This window comes from Saimiri boliviensis, chromosome 17 (genome assembly GCF_048565385.1).
Source record: "Saimiri boliviensis isolate mSaiBol1 chromosome 17, mSaiBol1.pri, whole genome shotgun sequence".
Lineage (NCBI taxonomy): Eukaryota > Metazoa > Chordata > Mammalia > Primates > Cebidae > Saimiri > Saimiri boliviensis.
In genome coordinates this window covers 22,214,013-22,232,245 of record NC_133465.1, presented here as the reverse complement: position 1 = coordinate 22,232,245, position 18,233 = coordinate 22,214,013, and the positions used below count along the sequence as shown (strand labels likewise).

General features: G+C 43.7%; 1 protein-coding gene and 1 pseudogene across 3 annotated transcripts in view; both read left to right on the top strand.

The window, feature by feature from the left end:
* SMG6 (SMG6 nonsense mediated mRNA decay factor) overlaps nt 1–18,233 on the top strand; it is a 255,604-nt gene that overhangs the window by 167,506 nt on the left and 69,865 nt on the right. The window lies entirely within an intron of this gene.
* Nucleotides 2,759–10,890, top strand: LOC120366802 (ubiquitin domain-containing protein UBFD1 pseudogene; annotated as a pseudogene).

The following is an 18,233-nucleotide window of genomic DNA, read 5'->3' as shown; positions in this document are numbered from 1 at the left end:
AGCTAATTTTTTGTATTTTTAGTAGAGACGGGGTTTCACCATGTTGACCAGGATGGTCTTGATCTCTCGACCTCGTGATCCACCCGCCTCGGCCTCCCAAAGTGCTGGGATTACAGGCTTGAGCCACCGCGCCCGGCCTGTGTATGAGTTTTTATGTGGACATATGCTTTCATTTCTCTTAGATGTATATACCTAGAAATAGTATTGTTTGGTCATGTGGTAAACTGTGTTTAACTGTTGGAGGAACTTCCAGACTAAACGGTTTTCCAAAGCAGCTGCAACATTTTACATTCTCACTAGCAGCAAATGTATAAGCATTCAATTTCTCCACATCTTCACCAAGACTTGTTACTATTGTCTTTTTTATTATAACCATCCTAGTGTATGTGAAGTGGTATCTCAGTTGTGATTTTCACTTGCATTTCTCAATAACTAATGGTGTAGGACAGCTTTTCATGTGTTCACTGGCTATTTGTTTTTTTGTTTTGTTTTGTTTTTGTTTTTGTTTTTGTTTTTGAGACGGAGTTTCACCCTTGTTACCCAGGCTGGAGTGCAATGGCGTGATCTCGGCTCACCGCAACCTCTGCCTCCTGGGTTCAAGCAATTCTCCTGCCTCAGCCTCCTGAGTAGCTGGGATTACAGGCACGCGCCACCATGCCCAGCTAATGTTTTTTTTTTTTGTATTTTTAGTAGAGACGGGGTTTCACCATGTTGACCAGGATGGTCTCGATCTCTTGACCTCGTGATCCACCCGCCTCGGCCTCCCAAAGTGCTGGGATTACAGGCTTGAGCCACCTGCCCCGGCCAGGCTATTTGTATTTCTTTGGAATACTAACTATTCAAATATTTGCCCACTTATAAAATTGGGTTGTCTTTTGTTGAATTGTAGGAGTAGATAGATAGAGAGAGAGAGAGAGACAGACAGATAGTTAGTGTGTTGCCCAGGCTGGTTTTGAACTCTGGGCTCAGGCAGTCCTCCTGCCTTGGCCTCCCAAAGTGCCGGCATTACAGGCTTGAGCCACCACACCCAGCCTTGAGTTGTAGGAGTTCTTTATAGATTCTGGATACAGTCCTTTATCAGATACATGATTTGCAAATATTTTCTTTTTTTTTTTTTTTTTTTTTTTGAGACGGAGTTTCACTCTTGTTACCCAGGCTGGAGTGCAATGGCGCGATCTCGGCTCACCGCAACCTCCGCCTCCTGGGTTCAAGCAATTCTCCTGCCTCAGCCTCCTGAGTAACTGGGATTACAGGCAGGCGCCACCATGCCCAGCTAATTTTTTGTATTTTTAGTAGAGACGGGGTTTCACCATGTTGACCAGGATGGTCTCGATCCCTCGACCTCGTGATCCACCCACCTCGGCCTCCCAAAGTGCTGGGATTACAGGTTTGAGCCACCGCGCCCGGCCGATTTGCAAATATTTTCTCCCTTCTTTGAGTTGGTTGTCCTTGCACTTTCTTGAACATTTTAATTTTTATGAAGTCCAGTTAATCGTGTGTGTGTGTGTGTGTGTGTATGTGTGTGTGTGTGTGTGTGTGTTTTGGTTACTTGTGCTTTAGTGTGATAAAGACATTTTTAAACAATAAGAATGGGAGAAGCTGGTGCGCACCTGTATTCCCAAGGCTTAGGAGGCTGAGGCAGGAGGATCACTGGAGCCCAGGCATTGGAGTCCAGCCTAGAAAACATAGTGAGACCCTTTCTCCCCCTGCCCCTTAAAAAAAAAAAAAAAAAAAAAAAAAAAAAAAAAACAGAGAGAGTTTATCATCAAATATCCTTAATAGAGGAAGTTTCTTCTACCTGAAGTACATACGTTAAAAAACTATCCTAGATTCCACAGGAATGGTGAACAATGATTGTGACTATAAAATTGGATCAGATCGATTACAAAAGAACCATGGAGTTAAAAGGTTCCTTAGAAGACATCAGGGTTAGTCTCTTACCTAATGAAAAAAATTGTCCTCCAGTGTCCTCAGTGGCCTCTGCTTCAGATACTTCCCCAGAATTTACTGTCATGAGATGGTCACTATAGCAAGTTTCTCCTCAGGCTGAGTGAGGTGGCTTGTGCCTGTCATCTGAGCACCCTGAGAGGGCAAGGTAGGGGGATCACTTGAGCCCAGGAGTTCAAGACCAGCCATGCAATATATATAGCAAGATCCTGCCTCTACAAAAAATTCTTTTAAAAAATTAGCGGTTATGGTGTGCACACATGGTCCTAGCCATTCAAGTGGCTGAGGCAGAATTTCATGAGCCCAGGATTTCAAGGTTACGGTGAGCTGTAATTGTGCCTTTGCACTCCAGCCTGCGGGACAGAGCAAGACTGTATCTCTAAAATAAAAAAAAGTTTCTTTTTGAAACACAGTCTGCCTTCCTATAATTCCTACTTAATGATTTTTTTTTGAGATGGAGTTTCGCTTTTGTTACCCAGGCTGGAGTGCAATGGCGCGATCTCGGCTCACCGCAACCTCTGCCTCCTGGGTTCAGGCAATTCTCCTGCCTCAGCCTCCTGAGTAGCTGGGATTACAGGCACGTGCCACCATGCCCAGCTAATTTTTTGTATTTTTAGTAGAGATGGGGTTTCACCATGTTGACCAGGATGGTCTCGATTTCTCGACCTCGTGATCCACCTGCCTTGGCCTCCCAAAGTGCTGGGATTACAGGCTTGAGCCACCACGCCCGGCTCCTACTTAATGATTTTTAAAAGGTTTTCTTAAAATCACAAAGTCTGGGGCCCGGCACAGTGGCTCATGCCTGTAATCCCAGCACTTTGGGAGGCCGAGGTGGGCGGATTGCCTGAGGTCAGGAGTTCGAGACCAGCCTGACCAACATGGAGAAACCCCATCTGTACTAAAAAAAAAAAAGAAAAAATTGCCAGGTGCCGTGGTGCGCGTCTGTAATCCCAGCTACTCAGGAGGCTGAGGCAGGAGAATCGCTTGAACCTGGGAGGCAGAGGTTGCAGTGAGGCGAGATTACATCATTGCCCTCCAGCCTGGGCAACAAGAAACAAGAGAGAAACTCCGTCTCAGTCAATCAGTCAGTAAAATCACAAAGTCTCTTTTTTCTTTTCCTGACACACCTTAGTTATACTTGAAATTCTCTTTTTCTTTTCTCTAAGCTAAACAAACCAGTGCAGTCAAATAGATTCTTGGCCAGTGCTGTGAAATATTAAAGAACTTTCTGTAATGATGCAGTGTTTAATACTGTAATGATGGAAAGTTACTGTTTCTGCACCATCCTAAATGGTAGCCGCTGGCCATATGGGACTGGTGAATACTTGAAATACGACTAGTGCAACAAATTTTAACGTAATTAAAACAAATTTTAATGTAATTAAATTGAAATAGCCACATGTAACTAGTGGCTACTGTACGAAACACTGCAATTCTAGATCATTCTGGCCAGATTTCTCTGTGCCATAACCAGCAGTATCAGATTCACCTGGGAAGTTGTAATGTTTTAGGCCCTCCCTCAGCCTTGTGACTCATAAACAGTTGAGGGTAGAACCCAGCAATCTCATTTAGCAAGCTCTCCAGGTGATTCCAATGCACTCAATACTTGAAAACCAATTCCAGTTTGTCAAGACTTCTGTTAAAAGCAGTGCTCAGACAAGGTCTGACATGCATGGATTTCACCTAAAGACAGCTTCAGTGGCTTTTTTTAAAAAATTGAATACTGTTCTCTAGTGCTCATTGACTGCATGTTATAAAAATGAATACAATGTGGATATGAAGAATTTTTAAAAATAAAGTGCCAGGCCAGATGTAATGGCTCACCCCTGTAATTCCAGCACTTTGGGAGTCTGAGGTAAGCAGATCGTTTGAGGTCAGGATACCAGCTTAGGCAACATGGCGAAACCCCATCTCTATTAAAAATACAAAAAATAGCTGGGCATGGTGGCACAGGCCTGTAGTCCCAGCTACTTGGGAGGCTGAGGTGGGAGGATCACTGGAGCCTAAGAAGTGGAGGTTGCAGTGAGCCGAGGTCTCAATCCCGCACTCCAGCATGAGTGACAGAGTGAGACCCTGTCTCAAAAATAAAGTACCCATTACAGTTTAATAATAATAGTTAACCAGCACTTTCCCAGCTGGGCGCAGTTGCTCATGCCTGTAATCCCAGTACCTTGGAAAGCTGAGGTGGGTGGATCACTTGAGCTCAGGAGTTCAACACCAGCCTGGTCAACATGGTGAAACCCTGTCTCTACTTAAAATACAAAATTTAGCCAGGTGTGGTGGTATGCGCCTGTAATCCCAACTACTTGGGAGGCTGAGGCAGGAGAATCACTTGAACCCTGGAGGTAGAGATTACAGTGAGCCAATATTGCACCACTACACTCTGTCTCAAAAAAAAAAAAACCCTTTTTAAAAAAAGGCCTGGAATGGTGGCTCATACCTGTAATCCCAGCAGTTTGGGAGCCAAGGCAGGGATCACTTGCGGTCAGGAGTTCAAGACCACCCTTGCCAACATGGAGAAACCCTGTCTCTACTAAAAATACAAAATTGCCAGGCATGGTGGCACAACCTGTAATCCCAGCTTCTTGGGAAGCTGAGGCAGGAGAATTGCTTGATCCCAGGAGGCAAAGGTTGCAGTGAGCCAAGATTGTGCCACTGCACTCCAGTGTGGGTGACAGAGCAAGACTTCATCTCAAAAAATGAAACAAACAAACCAAAAAAAACAGGCACTTTTCCATAAGTCTCACATGGTCTTACAGTACTAGATCCCTGAGCTCTTGATTTTCAGTCTGGCGTGATTTCCATCGATTAGGCTGTTTGATGAAACAGTCCTCACTGTTTGGTTTGGTGTCTCCCAGAAGAGAAGAATCTGGTTCCTTGGCAAGTATTTTGCCTTCCCCATTCAGAGGCTGTTTTGGCCTTTTTTTGCACAAATTTCCCGTTGTTAGCTGCCTCTGTCGTCGCTCCCAGTGCCCTGGAAACTTCTCCCTTTTTTAAGGTTTAACAGACTTCACCTATATAGTTACCTTCTTTTAATATGACTTTTGTCCTCTTATGCTTGAAACCTAGAAGAGGAGCTGGCTTGTTCTGCTGGCCTTCAGCCAGATGTCATAACTTCAGGCAATGCCACGCTACATATCTCCAGCAGTTTGGAATGGAGAACAGAGCTAGAGATAAGATCAGCAGCTTTAGGTGATGGCATTGTTTCAAATAAACCATGCATGACCCAAGCTTCCACTTCAAATGGGGAATGAAATTGCTTTATCCTTTGACAGCTTGCTCTATGAAATAAATTTATCTTCACTTAATTGCTTTAGATCCCAAGAGGCTAATACAGTCATTTCTAGGAGATAATTGTATCAAATTTAAAAAATCTGAGACTGTGGACATGAATATGTAACTGCAGTGGACAGGGACAGGGAGAGGTGGGAAAAGCAGAAGTCCTGCTGAACTTGCTAGTGAGTTTCCGTTCTTAGAGTCCCCTTGGGTCATAGACCACTTACTCTCCGAATCTGCTGATTCAGATGCGGGGGTCCTTGGCACCCCTTGTTGCTGGTATGTTAAAGCATCTTGTCTACTACTCATGTAGCTGGATAGTGTTTTGCTCAGACTCCCCCTGAAACTGGGAGGGGTCAGGCCGGTGGCAGACTTCCGGTGATATGTCTTCATTTAGTCCAACTGGGCACAGTTTGTCTACACTGTAGGCCACAGCCACTGGGAGTTCTGGTTAGTGGCAGCTGAAAACCAGCAAACTTGTTGATTTTAAAACATGACTATTTAGATGTTAGGGATAAACTTCCTGTAGATGGGGGACAGGCTTCTTTATCTTGGCATGTTTAAATATCCAGTTCTCATTTCCCTAACCTTTATATTTGAAAAAAAATCTAAAGCTTTCACTGTCATTTTCACTAATCCCAGCCCCTGGCTACCTTTACCCTGCATTTTTTTTCTTCTGAAATTGCAGGGGTTTTTTTTCCCCCCTGCCTTCTGCTAAATAACCGTATTTCCATGTTGTGATATAACAGCCTTGTGAAAGACCAAAGGCATTTTCCAGGTGTGAACACAGTTCTGGGTCATCCCTCAGCTCTTTTTGTCTGCATCTACCTTTAAGATGACACACTGGACAGTTAGATTGTGAGCTTCATGAGACCAGCCCTTAGCAACATCCCCAAGTGTCTAGTGTGGTGCTCATGTCTTAGGAGGGCTCTGTGGGTTAGAGCCAGTGAGGCACGGCTGCTGTAAAGACAAGGAGGATCTGACTTGAGATACAGACCGTTTTGGGATTCTGTACTAAGATCAGTGAACATCTCAGCCAACTTGAGGGTGGGGCCTGTGCCACAGTCAATCAAGGCGGTCTGACTCAAGCGGAGAATCTATATAGGGCCGTCAAGTTCTTTCCAGGCTGAGTCCCACTCGCTGTCTGCTTGCGGGGGTCACTCTCCAGGTGTCTCTTATCCCTTCTTTCTCTTTCTCACTTCATCAGGGTCAGCCACACTCCTCAGTCAGTCAGAGGGAGTGTTGCCTTTTCTTTTAAACTCCTCCCCAGGAAACCTGACAGCCATCTTGAGTAAGTCAATTTGCATTTGAAAAGGTCTTGCTGGCGTGCCTCTAAGGGAAATCTGCAGCAAGCACTGTCACATCACTTTTTGGCGTCACATCAAGGAGTTCTTTTTTTTTTTTTTTTTTTAAAGGAATTATACTTTAGCTCACATCTCAAACTTGAGCACCTGAATACAGCCTGGAGGGGTCATCAGGGTCAGAGTGTTTGTTCTAGTCTGCTTCTTTTGAGCTAGAAAAACATTTCTCTGTATATCACCACCTTTGGTACGCCCTTCTGGAGAGTTGCTTTTCTCCTGCCTGCCTGTTTGTCTGGCAGTAGTAAACTGTACCAAGAAGCTTTCCATGGTAATAACCTTGATTCAACCCGTTTCTTTTAGTTGGATCCTTTTTGACATAGGGTCTCACTGTCACCCAGGCTGGAGTGCAGTGGCAAGATCTCTGCTCCCTGTAGTCTCCACTTCCTGGGTTCAGGTAGCAGGTCCTCCCACCTCAGCCTCCCAAGTAGCTGGGACTACAGGCGTGTGCCGCCATGCCCAGGTAATGTTTTGATTTTTTTTTTTTTTTTTTTAAGAGAAGCCTGGTCTTGAACTAGGCTCAAGTAATCCTCCTGCCTTGGCCTCCCAAAGTGCTGAAATTACAGTTGTCAGCCAGCATGCCTGACCTTAATTGGATCTTCTAGGAGCAGAACATGCCTGTTTTTACTTGTGGTTTATTTGATAAAAAGAACATACTAAACTTATGTAAGGCTTTTTACCAAGAAGGATAATTGAACTTCTGGTGTCTTTACACAAAAAAGCTTAAAAAAAAAAAAAGTGAGGCCTTTTCAGGGATTGAATCATTTTTGGTGCCTTTTTTGGTAGATTCCACAAATCCAATTTTGGTGTGTCAAGTAAAGTTTGCCCCGAGTTTGACTTAGGAATGAGGACAGAGAGAGAGAGTGTGTGAGTGAGTGTGTGTGTGTGTGTGTGTGTGTGTGTTCAGTAAAGTTTGCCCTGAGTTTGACTAAGGGGGGGAGAGGGGGGGAGAGAAAGAGAGTGAGTGAGTGAGTGTGTGTGTGTGTGTGTGTGTGTGTATTGAACATATGATTTATTCCTCTGGAAAGGTCATTAAATCCAAATAGGGAAATGGAGACTTTCCAAGGAATGTCACGAGCAGGTGAAAAGAAAACATTTTGCCATAGATATTTAGAATAAATGAGATAGATCCGATAGGAATGAAGAAGTGCTATGATTTACTTCTGTTTCCTTACTGTGTGGCTGACCGATAACAGTCACTAGCCACATCTGTCTACTTCAAATTAAATTAATTGGCCAGGTGCAGTGACTCATCCCTGTAATCCCAGCACTTGGGGAGGCTGAGGTGGGTAGATTGCTTGAGACCAGGAGTTCAAGATCAGCCTGGCCAACATGGTGAAACCCTGTCTCTGCTAAAAATACAGAAATTAGCCAGGCAGGCATGGTATGCATGCCTGTAATTCCAGCTACTCAGGAAACAGAGACATGATAATTGGCTGAACTCCAGGACAGAGGTTGCAGTGAACCAAGTTCGCTCCACTGCACTCCAGCCTGCTCAACAGAGCGAAACTGTATGTATGTATACATGTATGTACATATGTATGTATGTACATACGTATATGTGTATATATACGTATATATGTGTGTGTATATACAAATGTACATATGTGTGTTTGTGTATGTGTGTGTGTGTGTGTGTGTGTGTGTATGCCAAGTATGTTATCTCATTCCTGTAATCCCAGGACTTTCCAGGATTTCTAAAGGCCAGTGCAGGAGGATTGAGCCCAAGAATTCAAGACCAGCATGGGCTAACATAGTGAGGTCCCATCTCTACAAAAAATTTAAGTTAGCTGGGCATGGTGATACGGACCTCTAGTCCCAGCTATTCAAGGAGCTGAGGTGGGAAGATTGCTTGAGCCTGAGAGGTTAAGGCTACAGTGAGCTGTGATTGCACCACTGCACTCCAGCCTGGGTGATACAGCAAGAACTCTTGTCTCAAGCAATCAAAAGTTAGTTAATGAAAATTAAATAAAATTGAAAATTCCGTTCTTCACTCATAGTAGTCACATTTCCAAGTGGTCAATAACCACGTGAGACTGATGGCTGTTGTACTGTCAAGCATAATATAGACTATTTTCGTTATTGCCGTAAAGTTCTCTTAGACAGCTTTGCTTTGTGATAAAGTCACTAAGCATAACTCAGTTATAAGGTTGGGGTTGGTGGGGATGGAAGGGGAAAGCGGAGATGTTGGGCAGAGGATACAGAGTTTTCATTAGACAAGAGAAGTAGGTTCTTGTGATCTGTTATACAGCGTGGTGACTGGAGTGAATAATGTATTTTATATTTAAAAATAGCTTAAGGAATAGATTTTAGGCCAGGTGCAGTGGTTCACGCCTGTAATCTCAGCACTTTGGGAGGCCAAGTTGGGAGGATCACGAGGTCAAGAGATCAAGATCATCCTGGCCGACATATTGAAACCCTGTCTCTACTAAAAATACAAAAATTAGCAGGGTGTGGCAGCATGTGCCTCAGCTACTCTGGAGGCTGAGGCAGGAGAACACTTGAACCAGGGAGGCGGAGATTGCAGTGAGCCAAGATCGCACCACTGCACTCCAGCTTGGCAACAGACCGAGACTGTCTCAAAAAAAAAAGGATTTAAAATATTCTTACCACAAATAAGTATATGAGATGATGAATATGTTACGTAACTCAATTTGATTGTTTTACATGTATACATTTATCAAAACATCACATTGTGCTTCATAAATATATACAATTACTGTTTGTCAATTTAAAACTATTAGGCCAGGTACAGTGGTTCATGCCTGTAATCCCAGCATTCTGGGAGGCCAAGGTGGGTGGATCACCTGAGTTCAGGAGTTCGAGACCAGGGTGGCCAACATGGCAAAACCCCATGTATTTTCTCTACTAAAGATTGTATTTTCTCTACTAAAAATACAAAAGTAAGCTGGACGTGGTGTCACACGTGTGTAATGCTAGCTACTTGGGAGGTTGAGACAGGAGAATCCCTTGAACCTGGGAGGCAGAGGTTGCAGTGAGCCGAGATCGTGCCACGGAACTCCAGCCTGGGTGACAGAGTGAGACTGTCTCAAAAAAAAAAATAAAGTAAAATAAAACTATTTTTACAATCATCATGGCGGCGGCCGGGGCCCCGGATGGCATGGAGGAACCTGGCATGGACACGGAGGCCGAGACCGTGGCGACCGAGGCGCCCGCGCGGCCCCTCAACTGCGTGGAGGCCGACGTCGCGGCGGGGATGGCGGCCGAGGACTCCGGCGCGGCGCGAGATAGCCTGCAGCCGGCCCCGGCCCAGCCCCCCGGGGACCCTGCGGCCCAGGCCTCGGTCAGCAACGGCGAAGACGCAGGCGGCGGCGCGGGCAAGGAGCTGGTGGACCTGAAGATCATCTGGAACAAGACCAAGCACGACGTGAAAGTTCCCTTGGACAGCACAGGCTCCGAGCTGAAACAGAAGATCCACTCGATTACAGGTCTCCCGCCTGCCATGCAGAAAGTCATGTATAAGGGACTCGTCCCCGAGGATAAGACATTGAGAGAAATAAAAGTGACCAGTGGGGCCAAGATCATGGTGGTTGGCTCCACCATCAATGATGTTTTAGCAGTAAACACACCCAAAGATGCTGTGCAGCAGGATGCAAAGGCCGAAGAGAACAAGAAGGAGCCTCTCTGCAGGCAGAAACAACACAGGAAAGTGTTGGATAAAGGAAAAACCGAAGATGTGATGCCATCTGTTAAGGGTGCCCAGGAGCGCCTGCCAACGGTACCCCTGTCTGGCATGTACAATAAGTCTGGAGGAAAAGTGAGACTCACGTTTAAGCTAGAACAAGACCAACTGTGGATTGGCACTAAAGAGCGGACTGAGAAATTGCCCATGGGCTCCATAAAAAATGTGGTCAGTGAACCTATCGAAGGACATGAAGACTACCACATGATGGCGTTTCAGTTGGGCCCCACGGAAGCCTCTTACTACTGGGTGTACTGGGTTCCAACTCAATACGTGGATGCAATCAAAGACACTGTGCTGGGGAAATGGCAGTATTTTTGAAAGCACTTGCACCTCTGGCCCAGGAGACTGACCCAAAGTGAAGGACATTGCCGGGAGAGGCCTGCAGCATCCCTGGATTTCAGAGTTCTGGAACTTTGTTCACAAAAAAAAATCTATATTCAATCTAAGGTGATGTGGTGACTGAAGCCAGAGGTGATGTACTTTCACCATTAGCTTAATTTTAACTTAAAATTTCCAGTTCCCTTTCTTGCAGTCAGCTTCATACCATTTTTAAAGTCCATACGATGGAAATCAATAAATCTGAATTCCGAAAAAAAAAAAAAATCTATTTTTAAAACAGGTCTGGGATAATGACAAGCAGGATACTAAGAGGGAGATACTGGGATTTGAATAGCTAAAGCCATCTAATTAGGAATGAATCAGCATCAGAAGCAGTGGACTTCAGAGTGGAAAATTACAAGATTCCTATTGAGATAATTTAGTAGTACATTTAGCGGGATTCAGAATATTATCTCCAACATAATAGATTTTAATGACCTTCTGTAAGAAATTTTCTACTCTATTATAAACACAGTATCTATGAAAAGACTTTTTAGAAAGTTATTTTCTTTGTCTTTGTATTTCTTTTTCTTTTCTTTTTTTTTTTTTTTTTTGAGACGGAGTTTCGCTCTTGTTACCCAGGCTGGAGTGCAATGGCGCGATCTTGGCTCACTGCAACCTCCGCCTCCTGGGTTCAGGCAATTCTCCTGCCTCAGCCTCCTGAGTAGCTAGGATTACAGGCACGTGCCACCATGCCCAGCTAATTTTTTGTATTTTTAGTAGAGACGGGGTTTCACCATGTTGACCAGGATGGTCTCAATCTCTCAACCTCGTGATCCACCCGCCTCGGCCTCCCAAAGTGCTGGGATTACAGGGTTGAGCCGCCGCGCCCGGCCTGTCTTTGTATTTCTTTGCCTTCATCATTAACACTTGCTTTTCCATTTTCAGTGTCTCATTTTTGTTGATAAAACTTAAATCACAATTTTCCATACTGCTATCATGATGTATTATTTCATTTGATTCCCACTACAGTTCTATGAGGCATTATCACCTTTTTTATTTTTATTTTTTTTTGAGCTGAAGTCTTGCTGTATCACCTGGGCTCCCAGGCTGGAGTGCAGTGGCGCAATCTCGGCTCTCTGCAACCTTCACCTACTGGATTCAGGCGATTCTCTGCCTCCCAAGTAGCTGAGATTACAGGTGTGCGTCACCACGCCCAGCTACTTTTTGTATTTTTAATAGAGACAGGGTTTCACCGTATTGGCCAGGCTGGTCTAAAACTCCTGACCTCGTGATTCACACACCACAGCCTCTCAAAGTGAGCATTATCACATTTTTCAACTGAGAAGATTAAGAGTTAGAGAGACTGATTTATCTGAAATTATATGGCAATACTAGGTCAGAACCCAGACATACGATTTAATATTAGTTTTAGGTGAATAAGAGGCCTAAACATATAGTTTTATCCTTTCATATCAAGAGTCCAGACATAGGCAGTCCAGGGCTAGTGTTTAGGCTCTACTGCATTGCTTCCCCAGATTGGCAGACACTGGAGCCTTCAGCTCATTATACAACATTCTAGGATGTGGTTCCATCCCAAGATGACTCCTAGAGCATCAGCAGGCAGCTTCATGGAGGAAGAAAGCAGAAAGGGTATGCCTCATACATTTAAAGAGACTTCAAGGTTTGGTTATTTTTTTTTTTTGAGACGGAGTTTCACTGTTGTTACCCAGGCTGGAGTGCAATGGCACGATCTCGGCTCACCGCAACCTCCGCCTCCTGGGTTCAAGCAATTCTGCCTCAGCCTCCCGAGTAGCTGGGACTACAGGCGTGCACCACCATGCCTGGCTAATTTTTGTATTTTTAGTAGAGACGGGGTTTCACCTTGCTGACCAAGATGGTCTCGATCTCTTGACCTCGTGATCCACCCGCCTCGGCCTCCCAAAGTGCTGGGATTATAGACTTCAAGGTTTTATATAAAAGTTCTATTTATAAATATCTCAAGAGTAACATGGCTATCCTAGCTGCAGAGAAGGCTGAAAGTATAGTCACCTGGCTGGCAGAAATTTACCGAGCTATTAGCCAGACATGGTAGCATATACCTGTAATCCTAGCTACTCTAGAGGCTGAGACAGGAGGATCACTGGAGCCAAGCAGTTTGAGGCTGCAATGAGCTAGGATCATGCCACTGTATTCTATCCCTGGGTGACAGATTGAGACCCTGCGTCTAACACACACACACACACACACACTCACTCATACACACACACACGCACGCATGCACACATTCTTAGCTAAAAATCAGTTATTTTGCAAAAGGAGGGAAGACCTGATTGGGATGTAACTAGCAATCTCTGCTCCAACAGGCATTTTGATATTTGGTCTAGTGCTTTCCCTCTGTTTCATGTTATCTCTGACTTGTTAGCTAATGATTTAATCATCCAAGCCTCCAGGGCTGCTATTTTTTCCAAAAATTCCCTCTCTCCCAGATGAATAATTATAATAAAAGCTACAGTTTAATGAGGACTTGCTTTGTTTTAGGGGTTATTGTGAATATTTTGCATGTTTTAAAACTTTTTTTTTTTTTTTTGAGACAGAGTCTCACTCTGTCACCCAGGCTAGAGTACAGTGGCACCATCACACTCACTGCAACCTCTTCCCCCTAGGTTCGAGTGATTCTCCTGCCTGAGCCTCCCGAGTAGCTGGGGCTACAGGCATGTTCCACCACTCTCGGCTAAGTTCTGTTTTTAGTAGAGACAGGGTTTCACCATATTGACCAGGTTGGTCTCGAACTCCTGCTCTCCTGGTCTCAAGCAGTCCACTCACCTTGGCCTCCCAAAGTGCTGGGATTACAGGCATCAGCCACCGTACAGTCTTTTTAAAACATTTAATCCTCACAACTACCCTGTGGAGTACATATCATTATTAGCCTCTATTTTATATCTGAGAAAACTGAGGTACAAAACTATCAGTGTTTTGCCCAAAGTTACACGAACAGTAAATGGCAGAGTCAAATTTAAGGCCAGGAAATCTAGCTCCAGAGCCCATCCGCTGAAGCACGCCTTCTCTACAGGGCCTCCTGGGGGAGTGCTGGAATTGCCCAGAGGTTGAAAGTGGCCTTTACCACCACTGGAAGCCTGGCCGATCAAGCCATCTCCCTACAGGCATCCCTTCTCAGGACTGTTCAAAAGCTGTATTCAAAACAGTATATTGGCTGGGCACAGTGGCTCATGCCTGTAATCCTAGCACTTTGGGAGGCTGAGATCAGCAGGTCGCTTCAACCCAGAAGTTCCAGACCATCTTGGGCAACATGGTGAATCCCCATCTCTACAAAAAAAAAAAAAAAAAAAAAAAGAAAAATTAGCCTGATGTGATAGCATGCACCTGTAGTCCCAGCTGCTTGCCAGGCTGAGGCAGGAATATTGCTTGAGCCTAGGAGGTTGAGGCTGTGGTGAGCTGTGCTCACATCACCCTGAGTGGCAAAGTGAGACCGTGTCTCAACAACAACAAAAACCAATATATTTTTAATGTGCCTTCTTGTTTTTCTCTTCACTGTCCCCTTTCTTCTGTCACTCTCGAAGACCTGAGGCTGGAAAAAGAGATTGACATGCTTTTTTTTTTTTTAAGAAAGTTTAGTTCCTGTACCTCATGTAGGAACTTGCATGAGAAGATTGTGCTAGGTAATTAATTAGATGTCTGCAGAGAATCTAGAGGCTCAGAGTTTCTACATCTGTTAATAGAAATTTGATTTCCAAGTACGGTTTTTTATTTCTCTTCACTCCCCTCCCCGGTACAGCATTATGAGTTGTGACAGGTAAGAGCTCCATCCATTGGTCATTCCACGCCTCTTCCCCATAGACAACTCAGTGAGACCGGAGCTTGACTTTAAGGTCCATATGTAGCCTGGCTTCTCTGCAAGGGTGAAACATCTCCCCTTAAGGTGCTCTGAGGCTTGACTTCTGGCATTCATTTAACATTGGATATTTATTGAACACTTACTGTTTACCAAGCATTCACAGTGCTGGGGATTTTGTGGTGAATGAGGCAGGCATAGTGTCTTATTTCACAGATTTTATGGTCTAGTTAAGGGGAGAGACAGGGCAAACAAAAAAATAAATAAGCAAAATAAATTGGCTGGGCATGTTGGCTCATGCCTGTAATCCCAACACTTTGAGAGGCCAAGGTAGGAAGATTGCTTGAGTTCAAAAGTTACCTTTTTTTTTTTTTTTTTTTTTTGGAGACAGAGTCTCACTCTGTCATCCAGGCTGGAGTGCAGTGGTGCCATCTTGGCTCATTGCAACCTCTATTTCCTGGGTTCATGTGATTCTCCTGCCTCAGTCTCCAGAGTAGCTGGAATTACAGGTGCCCGCCACTACACCCAGCTAATTTTCGCATTTTTAGTAGAGACAGGGTTTCACCATGTTGGCCAGGCTGGTATCGAACTCCTGGCCTCAAGTGATCCCCACCACCTCGCCCTCCCAAAGTGCTAGGATTACAGGCATGAGCCACTGTGCCCAGCTGATTGGTTTTTATTGATTTGCAAGTCTGAGTATGAATCTTTGTCAGCTATATGCATTGCAGATCATCTAGTTGTATAGTTTAATTTTAGACTTATTTACAGCATTTTATTTGCATAAAAAATTTTATTTTTATGCATTTCCTTTATGGTTTATGTTTTATTTAAGAAGTCCTTTCTGGCCAGGCCCAGTGGCTCACTCCTGTTATCCCAGCACTTTGGGAGGCTGAGGGAGTCGGATCACAAGGTCAGGAGTTCAAGACCAGCTTGGCCAATATGGTGAAACTCTGTCTCTACTAAAAATGCAAAAACAACTAGCCAGGCATGGTGGTGCCCACCTGTAGTCCCAGCTGCTTCAGAGGCTGAGGCAGGAGGATTGCTTGAACCCGGGAAGTGGAGGTTGCAGTGAGCCGAGGTGGCGCCACTGCACTCCAGCCTGGGCAACAGAGCAGAACTCTCTCTCCAAAAAAAGAAAAGAAATCCTAAGTGTGCAGTATTGGCCATATATTGCTAATTGTTGAAGCTAGACGATGTTATCAGGTTTATTTATGATACTAGTCTCTCCTTTTACATATGTTTGAGATTTTCCATAATAAAAAATTTTTAATTAAAACAAGACCACTGGCATGCATTTAATAGCAAATATGCTTAAAGTTTTATTGTAGATGAAAATCAATTGTCCTAATAATAAGCCAGAGCTTATAATCTAGTGGTGTAAAAGGGTTTATTTTTATCTCTGTACAAGACTTTGTCATTTGGTCTTGTTTTTGAAGACAGAGTCTTGCTCTTGTTGCTCAGCTGGAGGGTAGTGGCGTGATTTCAGCTCACTGCAACCTCTGTCTCCTGGATTCAAGCAATTCTCCTGCCTCAGCCTACTGAGTAGCTGGGATTATAGGCGCCCAACACTACGCCCAGCTAATTTTTGTATTTTTAGTAGAGACGGAGTTTTACCTTGTTGACCATGCTGGTCTCAAATTCCTGACTTCAGTTGATCTAGCCACCTCGGCCACCCAAAGTCCTGGGATGACAGGCAGGAGCCACCACCCCTGATCCATTTGATCTTTTTTTCTAAAAACCACTTTGTTGTTAGGTTACAATATTACCAAGAATAATTGCAATTTTACATGGAAAAAAAAGGAAATTTTACATACCCTGAGGTCATAAAGAATATATACCAACATATTCTTCTAAAAATTTTAGTTTTACTTTAGGTTTTCTAAAAGTTTGTTTTTTGTTTTAGTTTTACATTTACATCTTTGTTCCATTTGGAATTTGTTTTTGTAAAGCAGGTTTCCCTGTTTCCTAGTTCTGTGTTCTGTTCCAGTGAGCCAGTGATCAATTGCCATATTTACAATATTTAGTCTTCCCATTCATGAACATGATATACTCTTAATTTATTCAGGTCTTCTTTTATGCCCTTCAAGGATGTTTTGTGATACTTCCCATAAAACCCTTACATAAGGCTGGGCGCGGTGGCTCAAGCCCAGCACTTTGGGAGGCCGAGGCTGGTGGATCACGAGGTCCAGAGATCGAGACCATCCTGGTCAACATGGTGAAACCCCGTCTCTACTAAAAATACAAAAACTAGCTGGGCGTCGTGGCACGTGCCTGTAATCCCAGCTACTCAGGAGGCTGAGGCAAGAGAATTGCCTGAGCCCAGGAGGCGGAGGTTGCGGTGAGCCGAGATCGCGCCATTGCACTCCAGCCTGGGTAACAAGAATGAAACTCCGTCTCAAAAAAAAAAAAAAAAAAAAACCCTTACATAGTTTTTGTTACTAATTTAAGTATCATATTTTCTAGTTAACTATTAACAGTATGAATGTAAATGCTGTTTCTTTCTCTTCAACTTATATCAACCTTACTGAACTGTCTTACTAGTTCTGTAATAGTGACCATAATAACAGAAATTCTTCCTTTGGTTCTGACTTTAATGGCAATGCTTCTAAAGTCACATCATTAAATCTACTTGTCATAATTTTTTATTTTGAGGCAGAGTCTCACTCTGTCACCCATGCTGGAGTGCAGTGGTGTGATCTCGGCTCACTGCAACCTCTGCTCGCAGGTTCAAGCAGTTCTCCTGCCTGAGCCTTCTGAGTAGCTGAGGTTACAGGTGCACGCCACCATGCCCGGTTGATTTTTGTATTTTTAGTAGAAACAGGGTTTCACCATGTTGGCTGGGCTGGTCTTGAGCTCCTGACCTCAGTGATTCGCTCACCTCAGCCTCGCAAAGTGCTGGGATTACAGGTGTGACCCACTGTGCCTGGCCTATAAATTTCTGATAAGTATGTCTTGTCAGGTTAAGAACATTCACTTCTATTCCTAGATTGCTATGTATTTTTTTAAAAATCACAAATGAGAGTTGGATTTTATTATTTTTTTCTTAATCTGTTGATCATATCATTTTTATTTTTAACCTGTTTATATGGGGTTATACATTAAAATTTTTTTAAATATTAAGTTCTTATCAAATGGCACTGCCATGTGTGTACCTATGCAACAATCTTGCATGTTCTTCACATGTACCTCCAAACCTAAAATGCAATAAATAATAATAATAATAAGTTCTTATTCCCATTGCTTAGGCTGGAGTACAGTGATGCAGTTATGGCCTTGACCTCCCTGGGCTGGTCCCTCTCACCTCAGCCTCTTGAGTTACTGAGATTATAGGTATGTGCCACCACACCTGGCTAATTTTTTGTATTTTTAGTAAAGATGGGGTTTCGCCGTCCTGGGCTCAAGCGATCCACCTGCCTTGGCTTCCCAAAGTACTGGGATTACAGGTGTAAGCCACCCTGCCCACCCTAGTAATATATTTCTAATTTAAAACTATCATTTTCTTCCTGAAATAGTCCAGTGTACTCTCCCAACCTTCAAAATGAACGTATTTTTGACTCACAGTTGCTTCACAGGAGATAACGTATTTCTTTCATTTTCTTAAAGGTTTTTATTCTGCTGCTTACACATGCCTTTTTTTTTTTTTTTAAAGATACACTTTGAGAATATATTTCAAGTAAAATAAGCCAGTAACAAAATGATGGATGTTATCATTTCACTTATATGAGATATAAAATAGTCACACTCATAAAAACAGAATGTGAAATGGTGGTTCTCA